This window comes from Vigna unguiculata, chromosome 11 (genome assembly GCF_037176805.1).
Source record: "Vigna unguiculata cultivar grain cowpea cultivar isolate G323 ecotype 2 chromosome 11, ASM3717680v1, whole genome shotgun sequence".
NCBI classification, from domain to species: Eukaryota; Viridiplantae; Streptophyta; class Magnoliopsida; order Fabales; family Fabaceae; genus Vigna; species Vigna unguiculata.
In genome coordinates this window covers 8783407-8800233 of record NC_140802.1, presented here as the reverse complement: position 1 = coordinate 8800233, position 16827 = coordinate 8783407, and the positions used below count along the sequence as shown (strand labels likewise).

The following is a 16827-nucleotide window of genomic DNA, read 5'->3' as shown; positions in this document are numbered from 1 at the left end:
AGCCTTGAAAATATGTAGTAATAAATATATTATAATGAGAAAAAAATATTAATAATGTATTTATTATTTTTGTACTATAATTATGGGAAATGATAATTGACAAAGATTTTTTTTTACAAACTTTGAGAAACTACCATTTTTAGTAAAAAATTTCCTAAAACTTTATTACTTTATTCTCTTAACTTCAATAAAAAATTACTCTATTTAGTAATTTTGTCAACTTTGATAACCAAATGTTTGTCAAACAATTATTTTTCAATTTCCCTTAATATATATATATATATATATATATATATATTGAATTTACCATTTTTACTATGTATTGTATTTAAAACAGTATTTAAATAATTTGTAAATATTAATTTAAAACGCGTATAAAGTTATTAAGTATAATAAAAAAATCCATAAATACATAACTTTTTTCGTATAATAGTTCAATTATAGTAAAGATTAAAAATGTAATATTTTATAATATTTTACAGTTAAGATTGAAAGTGTAACATTTTCTAGGTTTGGGTATTAGTGATGCTTTGGAACATTGTGGTATTTGCGGGTTCACGCCAACATTCTTGAACCCATTAGAAATTATGACAAAATGTGAAGACGCTGAAGAAAAAACATAATCTGTTTAAATGGTATTGGGCACAAGGGATGGCAAACGAGGTGACACGGGACGAAGCTTGCTATTTCATATTTATCTTTATCGAAGAGTACTATACTCATACCCGTATCCGCTTTCGTATTGTTTTAATATTAATTAATTAATTTTTATAAAATAATAAAAATTATAATAAAAAAAACATAATATAAAACCTTCAATATTAAGATGAAAGTTGTTTCTTCGATATCAAATATTTAGAAAGAAATTATATTATAATTGTATAAATTTTAAATTAGAATACCAAATAAAATTTCATGAGAACCAAAATATCTATTAAATTTACAAACATTAATGAATTCTAGTTGATAAAATTTATTTTTAAAAAATATATAAAAGGAAAATGAATATTCAAATTAAAATATATGTTAAAATATATATATTAAATATTTGTTTACTTTAATTTTTTAAATTCTAATAATAATAAATCACTTGATCCAAATAATGCAAAGAACAAATATTAAACTAATAATAATAAAATTTTAACATTGATATTATATCTTTTGAACTTCAGTATATATTAGATGGTGATAAAAAGAAATTCATGACAATTATATTAAAATTTTATATTATAGTAAATAAAATTTATTTATACAATTATAGTGGTAAAATCACAGTATGATAATGAGTTAAAAAATAAAAGTAAAAAAAATTATATAAAATATATCAAAATAGTATTTTTCATTAGAAAAATAAAAATAAAATAAAAATATTAAAAAAATGATCAAATGTGTGTCTTAGAAACAATTTCGAGAGACCATTAAATGAAATCGCACAACAAATAAATAAATATATAATTAAGGGTATGATAAAATAAAAATGCTTTAGAAATCTAAGAAAACTTCTCAAATATTAACATAATTAATGGTTGAGAAATAACAAAAATTTATAGCGAAACAAAATACTTCTTCAAAATAAAAAAAATAGAGTAAAAATGAGAAATTTTCTATATTATATAATAAATTAAAGGTTTATGCTATTGAACACCTAAATTGAAAATGTTAAACGTTCTCATGTGAAAGAAAAATACACAATAAATAAAAATATTCAAATGTAAGAGATAAAAAAATATGTCAATATTTAATTGATATACATCATTTGAACCTAATTGCATAAAGGTTATGATACTGTGAAAAACATATTAGAGAGATAAGATGAAAAATATATTAGAGATGCGAATGAATTTTATGACAAACTAAACAATTATAAGAAATAAGAAATAGCAAGTGTGTGTGTGTGTATATATATATGTTTACTTAATTGACTATGAATATTTTAATAATTTAAAAGGGGACAAGGATATAGGGGGCGAGTATTTTGGCGAGTATGGAGACGGGGATAGGGACGGGGCGGATATGTACATCCTTATACCTAGTTGAAAAGGTAGGGGATTTCTCATACCCATATCCATACCTAATCAAAATGGGAACGAGTTCTAGCAATATCCACGGAGACAAATTTATTTTATTGACATGTGAAGCCAAGGTGGTATGCTTCTTGAAGATTTGATGAAGCCCTTTTGAATTTCCATGTGGATACATCATTAAGAAAGTGTATTTGATGTTTGTAATTCATACTGTAGACCTTGTAGCATTAATAAAATGTATTTGGTCTTTGTAGTATTTTTAATTTGTTGAATGGTTTTTCAACAGGTTAAAATGTATCTTTTAATCTGTTGAATGGTTTTTCAACAGGTTAAAAGGTTGGCTATAGTAGTCTTAAACTACAACTAATTAATTCAGTTGATTTATTTTTTAATCGATTGATTTGGAAATCAACCTGCTGAATTTCATAACAGTTTGACTATAAGAGTTGTGATTTTTGAAAGAAAGATATTCTGGTCATTTTTTACCGTGAAATTGTTCTGGAAACTTGTGGAAATTCTCTCTTTCGTGATCATTTAGACTACAGCAGTTGAAGATTGATCTTGGATCAATTCTTGGAGCTTTTGGCTTGGTTTTGAAGCTTGGAGAAAGTGGTTTATGCTGGGATGGGCTATGCTACCATTGAGGTTTTGATCTTTTTCAAGCCTTGTGTGTGTGCCTGGTGGTTTTCCAGGTCTACAAGAGGGTTCTTGCTGTGCTGGTGTGATTCTTGTGTGATTCAAGAGTCTTGTTTGTGATATTTGCTTATTTTGAAAGTGTAAGGGTGGATACTTTGTAAATCTTTTGAAATAGTGCAAAGTCAAGCTCAGGTTGCCTTGACAAACTACATGCAGCTCAGGTTTGAGTGAACCAATATAAAAATCTTGTGATCCAATCTTTTCTCTAACCCTTCTCTCTTGCATAATCATTTAAAGTTTAAAGAACTTGAGTTTCAATCATCTTTGTTGTGTTCTTGCATGTTTTCATGACATCTACAACATTGAGCATGTTTGCATAATCATTTAGAACTTGTCTTGATCCTTCTTGTGCAGTGTTCCTGGTTTAAAACTCGAATATGCATTTCTACATTTTTCCTAGTATTTCAGTCGATTACTTTTCTGTTTCAATCGGTTGATTATACCATAACAAAATCTATTTAGTAAAATCAATCGATTAACTCTGTTTTTTACCAATTGAAAGTATATTGTCCAATAGCTTTTGCATCCTAACTCAGTGATCCATTTGATTTAATTAAAGGTGATTTTTATCTTTCAAAGATAGCCTAAATTTTTAACTAGCCAATTCAACTACCTCTTCTTGACATTTCAACCATTTCAAAACTAACAATTGGTATCTAGAGCTAGGTACTTGAAATTTGCTCAAGTAAGGTCCTAAATATGTTTTTGAACTACTTGAAATGGCTGAAAACAAGTTACCCTTTGCTCAAGGTGCCTTAATTCATAGACCCCCTACGTTTAGTGGCATTAATTACCAATTTTGGAAAATTAGGATGAAAATCTTTATTGAGTCAATAGATCAAGAGATATGGGATGCAATCATAAATGGACCATATACTCCTAAGCATATTGTTGCAAATGTACAGGTTGATAAGCCTTGGACTTAATGGACTGAGGAAGAAAGGAGGAGAGCTCAATATGATTGCAATGCTAAGAATATCCTCACTTCATCTCTCAACATGGATGAGTTTTTTCATGTTTCACAATGCAAGAGTGCCAAGGAAATGTGGGAGGTTCTTGAAGTGACTCATGATGGAATCAATGATATTAAGAGAGCAAAGAAACATGCCTTGATTCAAGAGTATGAGTAATTCAAGATGAAACAAGGAGAAACTATAGCGGATGTACAAAAGAGATTCACTCACATAGTCAACCATCTCATGGGTTTGGGTAAGGAATTTGACAAAGAAGAGTTAAACATCACGGTGGTGAAGTGTCTTGATAGATCTTGGCAACCAAAGGTCATGACTATCTCATAAACAAGAGATCTATCCACTTTGACTACGACTGCATTGTTTGGCAAGGTTAGGGAGCATGAGATTGAGATGCAAAGGCTAAATGAGCTAGAGTAAAAAAAGGTAAGGAACATAGCCTTGAAGACTAGCACCAAGAAGAATGAGGAACCCGAGGATGAGATGGCTGAATCAAGTGAAAGTGAGAACTTGAATCTCCTTGTCAAAAGGTTTGGTAAGTATCTCAAAAGGAAATGTAGCAAAGGTAATCCCAAAGGTAATCCCAAGAGGTATACTTCCAAACGTAGTGAATCAAATTCTTCTAATCTTACTTTTTATAACCGTGGAAACATATCAAAATTGAATGTCCAAATGCTAACAAAGAAAAGGAGAAGAGTGTTGATAGGAAAAAGGAGAAGAAGCCAAAAGAGAGACATACATACATTGCATGGGAGGACAATGATGATTCAACAACAAGTAGCTATTCACAATATGAGAGTGAAGAAGCCAATTTGTGTCTCATGGCTGGTTATGAGTGATCCTCCTCAAGCCAAGTAAGTTCTCTAGACAAAAATGACTATAATCAATTGTTGCATGATTTTGAAGAGTTGCATAATGAAGCAAACAAGATTTCTGCATTAAACAATCGATTGAAAGGCTTAAACAATTGGCTGGAAAATAGAGTCAGTCAACTGAAAAAAGAAACAGTTGATTTAAAAATTGATTTCGAACATTTGGAAATCATCTACAGTAATTCAACTTATTGTTTTAGAAATCAACCGGCTAAAAAACTCTGTGAAAACTGCATAGTTTTGAAAAATAAAGGGAAATGCCTTATAAAGACCTGTGCAAGGTTCATAAGAGGGGAGGCAAACTTAGAGGTTGTTCTTGGTTCTCAAAACTGTGTGTTTGGCAAAGATGGACTTGGTTACAATCCTACTTTCCAAAAGAAAAACAAGAAGTTCTCTAGTTTCTTTTCAAAAAGTAAGCCAAATGACATGCCATTCATTTCCTACAACAGCAGTCATGAGTATTGCATTTGCCGCTGCAATGCATGCCTTGTGCGATTAACACCACAACAGTAGCAAGCGTTTCACCGAACACGTCCTCCATCGGAGAAACAATGGCCATCGTCGGATCTGCGAAACGCTCCTTGCGATAACCCTCACGACAGCCAAACCCTAATGGAGAGAGAGACTACCCTAACATGTGGCAGTCTCTCAATGGGATGTCAAAGAGTCAAGACTGGTCAACCAATCAACTCTGGGCAAGGATTTGGTCAACAATGGTCAATTGCCTATTTTACGCTATATCTGGCAGGTGGTTCCTCTATAGGAACCCTAAAAGGCTTAGACTAGAAAGAATCGTTTGACGGTTGTTCATCGTCGACCAGACTATTTCTGGAAATTTCCAAAAACAATAAATTAAAAGAAATAAAATATTAAGCATGATCATACCAAATTCAGCATACTAATCAGACTTAAATTAATCAACGCATGGAATTACCCTATTTAGCATGCCATTCCGATTTAAAATAAAGGTAATGCGTAAGGTTACTCTATTTAGCATGTGAATCAGATTTAAAATACAGTTAACGCGTAAGGTTACTCTATTTAGCATGTGAATCAAATTTAAAATAAAGTTAACGCGTAAGGTTACTCTATTTAGCATGCGAATCAAATTTAAAATAAAATTAACGCATAAGGTTACTCTATTTAGCATGCTCATCAAACTTAAAATAAAATTAGCGCGTAAAAGCTCCCCTAACCTGGTTTCCTTGCTTAAAACGCAAATGCTAGAGCTCTCCTTTGATCACCAATGGTCTCCTTAGCACCACCTCAATTTAGCTCCTCTAATTCACTTTCTAATCATTATTTTTATCAACCTCCCTTGGCTGCTCATACATCTAGGGTTTTCTCCACCTTTTCACCTTCATGCCAAAACTAGTTTTAGCAAAAAAGAAGTTTAATTTAGAATTACCAAGGATCGAACCCATAACCATGCCACAATCAATTCATGTTTCATGATATTTAATATAATTCTATTATTATATTATCACTTAACATGATCAAGCATATTATTAAAAATAATAATAAATTAAATAACACACAATTGGCATACATGGGACTTGAACCTAAATCCTCTCACATAACTAAGTACTCTTAACCACTTGAGCTAGTACTTTTTCACGTTATATAAATCAATAATTAATGCCTTAAAGGCTCCCACTACCCACATTTATTAATTATTTATTTATTTAGTTATTTAATTTTCACGGGTCTTACAATAACCGTTTGAAGCAAGTTCGACTTCAAACTCTCATAGGCGAGCTTGAAAGGATGAGGATGAAGGAAGCTGAAGGGGTTGTCGAGTATGTCTCCCGAGTTGAGACCATAGTGAATCAGCTTGGTAGAAATGGAGAAACGCTGCCCACTTTGCCTATTGGTGGAGAAAATCTTGAGGTTATTAACCGACGAATTCAACAATATAGTTTGTGCAATAGAGGAATCAAAGGACTTGACAGTGCTCTTGGTGGAAAAGCTTGCTGGGTTGCTTGAGACGCATGAGTAGCGGAGAAGGAAGAAGAAGGAGAAGTCCCTTGATCAAGCACTCCAAGCAAAGTCAACCATTTTAGAGAAGAATGTTCATTATACTCAGAACACTCGAGGCTGACGTGGTAAAGGCAGAGGAGGATATGAAAGATGTCAAGAACAGGTCAGCCAACGAAACTGGCGTGGCCAAGTACAAGGTGGGGGTCGTGGTGGTAGAGGCCGATGAGGTTAGTCGAGCAACTTAGGAGTTGAGTGCTTCAAATGTGGGAAGTATGGTCATTTTGCCAAAGACTGTTACCCAAAAGTTAAATGTTACAATTGTGGGAAGGTTGGACATTTCGTGAAGGACTGTCGATCTGAATGCAAGAAGGAAACGAACTTCCTCTCTGGGGACGCTGAGGAAAAATGAGTATTAATGATGTCCAGGAGATCAGGAGTCGAGCTAAGTCCGAGTTGTTTTGACAACTTAGTTTGGTACCTTGATATATGAGCAAACAACCATATTTGCGAGGACGCGAATCTTTTTAAGGAGCTTACCAAAGTTGAGGCCGAACACATATCATTTGGAGATGCTTCAAAGGTGGCAGTAAAAGGCTGGGTATAATTTGGTACCTACAAAAAAACAACTGAGTTGGAGAAATTAGAGACGTGTACTATGTACTCAATCTCAAGAGCAACATATTGATCATGGGCTAGCTGATGGAGAAAGGCTATTCGGTTCTGATGAAAACCTGAGTATTATACTTGAAGGACAAATTAGATCGATTGATTTCCCTAGTAGAGATGAAGAAAAACAGGATGTACAAGCTGCACTTGAAAATAGTCCATGAGAGATGCTTGAAACTTGACGTGAAGGATGAAGCTATGATGTGGCACTTCCGGTTTGGCCATTTTCATTTTGGTGGGCTGGCCGAGCTAGTCAAAAAGGAGATGGTGCGAGGACTCCTAAGTGTGGAGTTGGAAAATAAATTTTGTGAAGAGTGTGTGCTCGGGAAGCATCTGAGGATCTCATTTTCCAGGACTGCCGAGTACCGGGCATAGGAACAACTCAGATTAATTCACACAGACATTTGTGGATCGATTACCCCTGAATCTTTTAGTGGGAAAAGGTATTTCATTTCTTTCATAGATGATTTTTCAAGAAAAACATGGGTGTAGTTTTTGAAGGAGAAATCTGAGTTGTTCGAAGTGTTTAAAAGGTTCGAAGCAATGTTTGAAAAGGAGACTGACATGCCTATCAAATATGTTAGGTCTGACCGAGGAGGCAAGTTCATCTCATCCGAGCTCATGAAGTATTGTGACGAGCAAGGAATAAGGAGATTTTTGACAACACCATACTCACCCCAATAGAACGGAGTAGCTGAGAGGAAAAATCGAACCATACTTCACATGGTTCGAACAATGTTGAAAAGCATGAATGTGCCTAAAGAGTTCTAGGTAGAAGTAGTGCAATGTGCCATCTATGTGCAAAATAGATGTCCACATGCTAAGCTGAACGAGAAGACACCGAAAGAAGTCTGGGGTGGAAGAAAGCTGAGTGTGTCTCACCTCAAAGTGTTCGGTAGCATTGATTATGGTCATGTTCCAGCTCAATAAAGGACCAAACTTGAAGATCGAAGCAAGAAGTACGTGTTTATTGGGTACGATGAAAAAACTAAGGCGTATAGGTTGTTCAACTCAATAACAAAGAAGGTGATTATGAGCTGAGATGTTCAAATTGATGAAGATAGCGTCTGGAAGTGGAACAACTAGGAGAAGGAGTCTAAGAGCTCGAAAATATATACACCACATGTTGTGATAGATCATGAGACTTTTGATGAAGAAGATGAACCTCTACAGCCCAGAGCACGAAGCTTGCAAGACATGTACAACTCCACTAACGAAGTAAATGGATGTTTCTTGGCAGATTCAGAAGACTTGAGCTTTGAAGAGGTCGTGCAGGAGGAGAAGTGGCAAAGGGCGATGAATGAGGAGATTAGAGCAATAGAACGCAACAACATGTGGGAGCTAACTGATCTGCCCAAAGGAGCTCAATCTATTGGTGTAAAGTGGATGTACAAGAAGAAAACAAATGTTAAAGGTGAAGTTGAGCGATATAAAGCTCAACTCGTAGTGAAGGAGTACAAACAGAAGGAAGGAATATACTATGACAGTATTCGCCCTAGTGATGAGGATGGAAACAATTAGGTTGTTGATTTCCTTAGTAGCTCAACACAGATGGATGTGAAGTCGGCATTTATGAATGGAGTCTTGGAGGAGGAAGTATATGTTGAACAACCACACGGATACATGCGAAGAGGCAAAGAGAAGAAAGTGTTGAGATTGAAGAAGACACTTTATGGTCTGAAGGAAGCTTCACGAGCATGGAATGAAAGAATCGACACCTACTTTAAGAAGAATAGGTATGAGCAGTACCCTTATGAACATGTTTTTTACATAAAGAAAAAAATGAGAAGATGTGATTGTAGGATTAAATGGACATTACAATTGACTGCCCTCTATGGAGATTAAACATTGATTATGATAATCTTACAATCTATTCGGTGAAAGGTATGCAACTTATCAGAAAGGATAAACTTAACAAACAAAACTTTTTAACTATAAAGAGCATTACAATGAACTTGAAGTAAAGAGCATGTTCACAGCCTATGTTGTTATAAGTGCTTAAATGGACATTACAATGAACATGTACGACTGATTATCCAAATCACAGCCTTGAATACACTCCCAATTCCACTTTTAAGTCACTCTGCTTCCATGCTTGCTTGTGGTCCACACACACATTACTCCTCTTATTTCAGTTGAAATTGTCGGAATGTGTCAATATCAACAATCATTATAGCTTTTTCTTTTCTTTTTTATAGTATATTATGTTAATTCCAACTCCAAACCTTTCAAATTACAATAACATTATCGTTTGTAAAATCATATTCATGAAGTTCTTTATTTTTATTTAATTTTTTATAAGGAAAATTTGATATGTTTTTACAGTTAAAAAGTTTTGTTTGTTAAGTTTATCCTTTCTTATAAGTTGCATACCTTTCACTGAATAGATTGTAGGATTATCATAAGCAATGTTTAATCACCATGAATACTTTCATTTTGGCATGGAATCTTTTTATTAAATTTTATCAGTTTAAATGTGTCTGCTACAGGATAATGTGTTTGTTAATGTGGTTGCGTCAATTCAATATCGTGCCCTGGTACAGAAGGTCAATGATGTTTTTTACAGACTTAGCAATACAAAGACCCAAATTCAGGCATATGTTTTTGATGGTATAAACCATATAATACTCAGTAACATAAGCCTGCAAAAAGTGGTTTATGCATATTTGATTAGCTAAGGTGAAATTTCTATTCTCATTGTAGTAATTAGGGCAAGTGTTCCAAAGCTCAACTTGAATGATGCTTTCAAGCAGAAAAATGAAGTTGCCAGAGTTGTGGAGGAAGAACTTGATAATGTTTTCTTTAAAAAAGAATTTGTTTTATTAATACCTGAGTTGCAAGGACGAAAAGGAAGATAAAATAGATTATGAGAAGAAATTGGGAAAAACAAACGAAAATAGATAACAAATATTTTTTTGTTAATCAAGATATATATTTCTCATAATTTAGTAGGAATACTAAGACCTCTAATATTTTTGCACTCAAAAATTGTTGCTATAAATTATAATTTTTCTTTACACTCTTGTACGCAACATTCTTCACAAGATCACGAGCACCTGGTAAGCATGTAAAGTTGATGATCAAAATCATAAATAAGCATGATCAATTATCAAAATCAAAAAAAAAAGAAAGTGAAATAAAACATGAAAAGTAAAACCATGAAAGAAGAAAATATTTTTGAATACATACCATTGTTGATGACGAGGGACTTCGTTAAGCGGCAACCAATGATACAATTATAAACAAAATCAGGGGATAACTTACTACAGTGCAATTTCATACATTCATGAACACATTTTTCAAAAGAAAAAGGAGATGATTGTACAAAACATGTGATTCTACACTTGAAACTGCAATAAGAAACCTTGGTTAATCCAGCTTGTGCAAAATTTAATAAAATCATGACCGTAAATATAACTCCAATAGATTTTATTTCAATTTTCTCCATAACTCTTCTCTAAATTCTCTTCAAGATAATGAAATTCGGACAAGGGTAATCTAACTTGTGATGTTTCAAGAAAACTAAACATGAATTTATAGAAAAAAGAATGGTAAAAAAGATTTACCCTTGAAAATATGTAGTAAAAATATATTATAATAAGAAAAAATATTAACAATGTAATTATTATTTTTCTACTATAATTAATAAATATATAATGAATGTACCATTTTTACTATGTATCATATTAAAACAATATTTAAATAATTTGTAAATATAAATTTAAAACGGTACAAATAACTAATATTAGTTTAATGTTTCTGTTGAGTATAAATTTAATAAGTATAATAAAAATACATAAATACATAACTTCTTTTGTATAATATTTCAATAATAGTAAAGATTACAGATCTAATATTTTATAACATTTTACAGTTAAGATTAAAAATGTAACGTTTTCTAGGTTATTAGTGATGCTTGGAACTTGTGGCATTTACGCGTTCTTTTTAGAGCCCCACACCAATTTTCTTCAACCCATTTGGAAACTAGGGCAAAATATAAAGATACTGAAGAAAAACATAATTCCTTCACATGGTACTGGGACAAAGTGATTCTAAGTGTTCATCTTTGAAGCGTTTTAATGCAATGGAGTGACACTAAAAAACAGAAAATTATATAATAACATCCATATTTTTTTGACAACATATCTCACAACTTGACATGACATTTATTTTTTAATTTTTTCAATTTTCACATTGACGTTCTTTGAAAGAAAGCGGAAGGACAAAAGGCAGAAAGTGCGAATGCACGTTGTTGAACTGGAGAGCACCTTGTTCGTTGTCTTCAACCGCTGATCTTCATCTTCAACCATTTTTCTTCGTCTTCAACCCCTATTTTTCTAAAGTTTCATCATCTTCTTTGTATCCATGTTTTTCTTCTTCTTCGTATCCATGTTTTTCTTCTTATTCGGAATGGTGTGGGTTTTCACATTGGACGAAAACTCCGACGGTTCGGCGTTTGTATCCATTGGGGTGGAAAGGAGGGATTTTTGTTGTTGTTTGTAGTGACGTCGTTGTTATAGTGGCGTAAGTTTGTGGCTTTCGTCTTTGTGGTGGAATCTAATCGGGGTCACTTCTTCGAAAGGTGTGTGGTAGTAAGTTGTATTTATTTTTACGTATTGCTTGTGATAATTTTTTGTGTTAAAGGAAATGATGAAGATGAGTTTTTGTTTCGAATGTGGGTTGTTAAGGTTAGGATTAAGATTTTGTGTTCTTACTTAAGATTCTGTAAATCCACATATGTGCTTACATAAGACTTAATATCTGCAAATCCATGCTCTATGATTTGCACATTAGATATTCATGGTAGTTATAGTTGTCCAGGGATGATTTTCACCGGTTGGCTTATTCAGTAAATTGTAAATTTACATATGTGCTTACTTAGTAGTTAATAAGTAAATTGTAAAACTCATGCTCTATATTTGCATATTGGTTACTCACGTTAGCTATTGTTGATCATGATTGATTTTGCATTGATTAACTTATTGAGAGTAAATTGAAAATCCACATATGTACTTATTTAGTATTTAATAACTGTGAACCTATGTTGTATGATTTGCACATTAGATATCCATGTTATTTATAGTTGAGTAGTGATGCTTTTGATTGGTTGGCTTATCTATTAAATTGTAAATCCGCATATATTCTTTCTTAAGACTTAATATCTGTAAACTCATGCTCTATGATTTGCACATTAGATATCCATGGTAGATATAGTTGTCCAGGGATGATTTTCATTGGTTGGCTAATTCAATAAACTATAAATCCATATATGTGCTTACTTAAGACTTAATAACTGCGAACCCATGTCATCTATTTTTTACAATGAGAATGGTGTTATCTAGTAAACTGTTATCCGAATTATGTGCTTACTGATGAGCCAACCCTTGTACATTAGTGTGAGCCTAGCTTATAAGAAGTTATTAGTTGTCCTTTATGTTGTGTACAAGTTATATCATATACATGTTATTTTGCATTGAGGTTTGTTAATATGATACACTTCATTTATGTGATTGAAATGCACTATTTAACAGACTCATTATTTTGGCGTACTTTACTAAGAATAGATGTTTGCATGAATTATGCTGACATCAGTTGACCTGACTTCTTCATTCGGGTTGACTATAATGAGTGATTTTAATGAAGACAATGATTGCAAAGGTGACACGTAGGCTAATAGGAAGGTATGTTTTTTTCTTTTTTGATTGAAAACGAAGTGGTTAGTTTTAATGGTAACGTTTTGCAGACTTTTACACATTCTTGTCGGACTAAAGATATTGGTTTTTTTAAAATAACAAGTTAATTGTGCAACAAATGTCACTTCTTTAGGGAACACCATTTGGATGGTTAACCATGTTGAAAGAATCAACCAAGAAAATATTCCAAGAGTTAAGCTATACGAACTCCTTTTCAGACCTACGCGAGGAGGAAGCACCAAAATTAGAAATTTGCATTTGTGAATTTTATAGTGGGTTTTGTGGTAATGTTGATATATATTTTTTTCATGTGCAAAGATTATCATACAATAGTAGAAGAGTTTTATGTTTTTAATTATGGATTAAATGTTGTTGGTTTATGAGCTTGTTTAAATGACATTATCTTGAGGTGCATGTAGTTAGTATAACTGGAAGTGATACTAGTAATCCACTGTGAGCTAAAGGTTCTAACTACGTGCTTACTCCTGGGTAAGTAAGTGCAAATTCAGGTTAAAGGATTTCCATTAACTTTCTAGGGAAAGACAAGTTGATCATGCATGATTTGGAGAACTTGGTTTGATGATTAAAGTCTACAACTTCATTTTGCAAGTGTTGAAATGTATACTAACTTCATAGTTTTAGTCCTTCAAATCAAATGACAATAATTACTTTACAAATCCACTGTCAACAGTAGTTACTAATTGATATATATATATATATATATATATATATATATATATATATATATATATATATATATATATAAAAGTGTTAACCCATGTTATTTGTTTTGCACTTTCATGAAACCTTTTGCCAAAACTTAATAAGTGTTAATTGTGATGATACAAGCGTATGTAGATGATATGGTAGTATCTTCGGAAGACGCAGCCACGCACGAGGTCGATCTGGCGGAACTTTTTTCCACAATCAACAGATATGGCATCAAGCTTAACCCAGATAAATGCGTGTTTAGGGTAAATGGGGGAAAATTCTTGGGATTTCTAATTACTCATAGGGGTATCGAGGCGAGACTACAAACCAAGATACATACAAATGTTTCAACATAGCAAGACAGATTAAGCTGAGATTCTTATAAAAAGGTAACTTAGTATTTAGTAAATAAACACAATAGCAAAAGTAATAAATATAGTAATTAGTACACACAAGCTTGTCTGAAAATGTTCACTGATACACAAACTAAGTTCAAATGAATTAGCCTTAGCATAACTTTAGCCAAAAAGACCACTATAGAAGAATCTAGAGTTACCCTCATTCCTCCACCAGACGCCCATCTATAACCACCTTGTTGGCATCCACCCCCGAGATATCAATTGAAGGACATAAAAGGCGCACTTGCTCTAATGCCACCTCAAATCTGACGTCGTAGGTCATGGCAACATCATTAGCAAGCTTATCCTCCTTAGCCTTCCACGTCTTATCCTTGTCTAAGGCATCAACTTCCATCTTTCGAAGGGTTTCTTCGAGCTCAAGTTTTTTCCTCTTCATCTCTTCCAAACTCATCTCCAGCTTGGTGATCCTCACCCCTTACTCTTTAACGTTTTTTCTCAAGGCTTCCATCTCTACCGCCTCGGCTTTTAGTTGGGAGATTTCTTGCTTTGTAGCAGCGATCTCCATATCTTGTTTCTCCTCGGTTAGACCCAAGCGGTTCAGTTTTCCAAACAGCATGGCCATTAAAACCTCTGTTTTATGGAGGAATGTGCAAGCATCCTCTTGAAGGGAAAATACCTCTTGGTTGAGCAAACATGAGCAATATGGGTGTAGGAAAAATCCCAAAAGATCTGGGAAGCACTGCTTGAGACCTCCAATTGTACATGACCCATAGAGGAAAGAGTATGCTCAGATCGCGAATGTGCGGAAGTCACCACTTCCCCCTTTACCGTGGCATGAGCAAGGACCACCCTCCTACGACACTTGAACCCCGAGCTAGAGATCGTTTCCTCGTCATCAGAGGACAATAGTATGGCTTCCTAGCTGGTGTTGGGGGAATGATGGAGGTAGGCTGGGACAAGGAAGCTTGAAGGCTCTTCAAATGTTTAGCCAAATCCTGTTTTGACAAGCACAAAATGTTAAATCCCATCCATCAAAAAAATCCTAATCCCACTAGAGATCGACACAAATCTATACCAATATTAAATTTAAAGTTGACAAGCTGAAACTCAAGACTGAGTAGTTGATTAGTCTCGAAGAGAGTCCTAAGTTGTTCCAGTACAAGTCAATGCTCTCGCTCTTGAGGCTTGAGGTTGCCTAATTGTCGAGTCTTGGCGAAAGTAGGATCCTACGTCTAGTATAGCGGAAACCCCTTGAGGAGGTCGGGCTTATGGGTGGAGATCGCACCTGCAAAAATACACCCTTGAAGCCTTTATAAGATGACTAGAACAACCTAAGAAATCCCCGACCACCCACACCACTCAAAGATGACCACATATGCTTGGTCGACTTCTTCATCTAAAAAAAGTGGAGAAATACATTCGTATTGGTCACAAACTCGAAGTGAGTACACATGATGTGGAATGTAAGACCCGAGAAAATTAAATAATTAAATAAATAATTATTTAATAAAGGTAGGTAATAGGAGACTTTGTGACATTTAATGTTAATTGTTGTGATGTGGAAAAGTACTAGCTTAAATAGTAGAGAGTACTTTATTGTGTTGAAAGGATGTGGGTTTGAGTCCTTTGTATGCCAATTGTAGTATTTTTTTTATGTGCATTATTTTAAGGTTATGATTGAATGTGAGAAGTGATAATGTAATCCTAAAATTTTAGGAATTGTCACAAAACATGACTTTTTTTAAATTGGTTGTGCATTTACTTTGTGATTGAGTGGTTGTGGGTTCAACCCTTGCTGAGAATGAAATTAACCTCTTTATTTTTTTTTTTGCTAATTATAATTGTGGTCTGAATGTGAAAGGGTGGGAAAACCCTAGAGACAATGAGCAGTCAAGGGAGACTGGGAAAAAACAACCCATAATGGCCTTTGAAGGGTAATTATGCTCACTTAAATGTCATTTTCGTTTTTAGACCATTAACCATAATTAAGGAACATATAAAAAGGCAAAATAAGGCAATTAGGAGGGTTTTGGAGACTGAAAAACCTATAGTGTTGAGAGGGGACGAAATTCAGAAGAGAAAAGTGAATTTGGGTTGAGAGAAAAGCTAAATTCTCATGGGAGAGCAAAGGAGGGCCTTGGGTAGCAGAAAGCTAAAGTTAGAGGACCAATTGGAGCAAGGAATTTCAGGTAAGGGAAGCTATTTTAGTGTCTTTGGTTATGCCTAGGTTTGAGAGCTCTTGTCTCATAATTTTATATTTGATTGACATGAAATTTTCGTGCCTGTGTAAATATGATGTGAGTATTGTTGTTCTGACAGTGTGGGAAAAGCCTATTATATGTTTGGGTATGAATAAATTAAGGTCTTTGCATGATATGGTTGTTACTAAGCAAATCTCAAATTGTGATGGTGAAATTGGATTACCTTTTAATGTCACATATAATTACATTGTAGTTAATGATTTGGATTAATTATTATTAAATTCTTAATTATATTTTGTTTTTATCATTAATAGATTGTGTTAATAAATGTCAATATGAGGTTTATCTATTTTATTTTTTTAATTTCTTTTACAAAATTTTTTGTTGCCCATGTTAGGTTCTTGGTGTGACACGTGTCACATGGCAAGTTAGTGTCACGTGTCAGTGTTAAGTGTTATTGTTTTGATTTCAAGTTTTGTTCTTATATATGTTTGTTTTAATATTTAATTTAGCTCAAAATATTTTCAAGATAGAGCAATACTGTTTCTTTCTAAATTAAGACCAAATTTATTATTTGTATAAATGTTAATCTTTTAAAGAGTGAAAGACTTTAAAAAACCATAGAGTCATAAGGTTTAATTGAATTTAGGAGAA

General features: G+C 33.5%; 1 long non-coding RNA gene across 1 annotated transcript; it reads right to left on the bottom strand.

The window, feature by feature from the left end:
• Positions 1–14013: 14013 nt before the first annotated feature.
• Positions 14014–15398, bottom strand: LOC146880963 (uncharacterized). The gene is made up of 2 exons (XR_014986467.1): positions 15048–15398; positions 14014–14967 (listed from the first exon to the last, which is right to left on the bottom strand). It is a non-coding gene; the product is annotated as an uncharacterized LOC146880963 (long non-coding RNA).
• Between the last annotated feature and the right edge of the window lie 1429 nt (positions 15399–16827).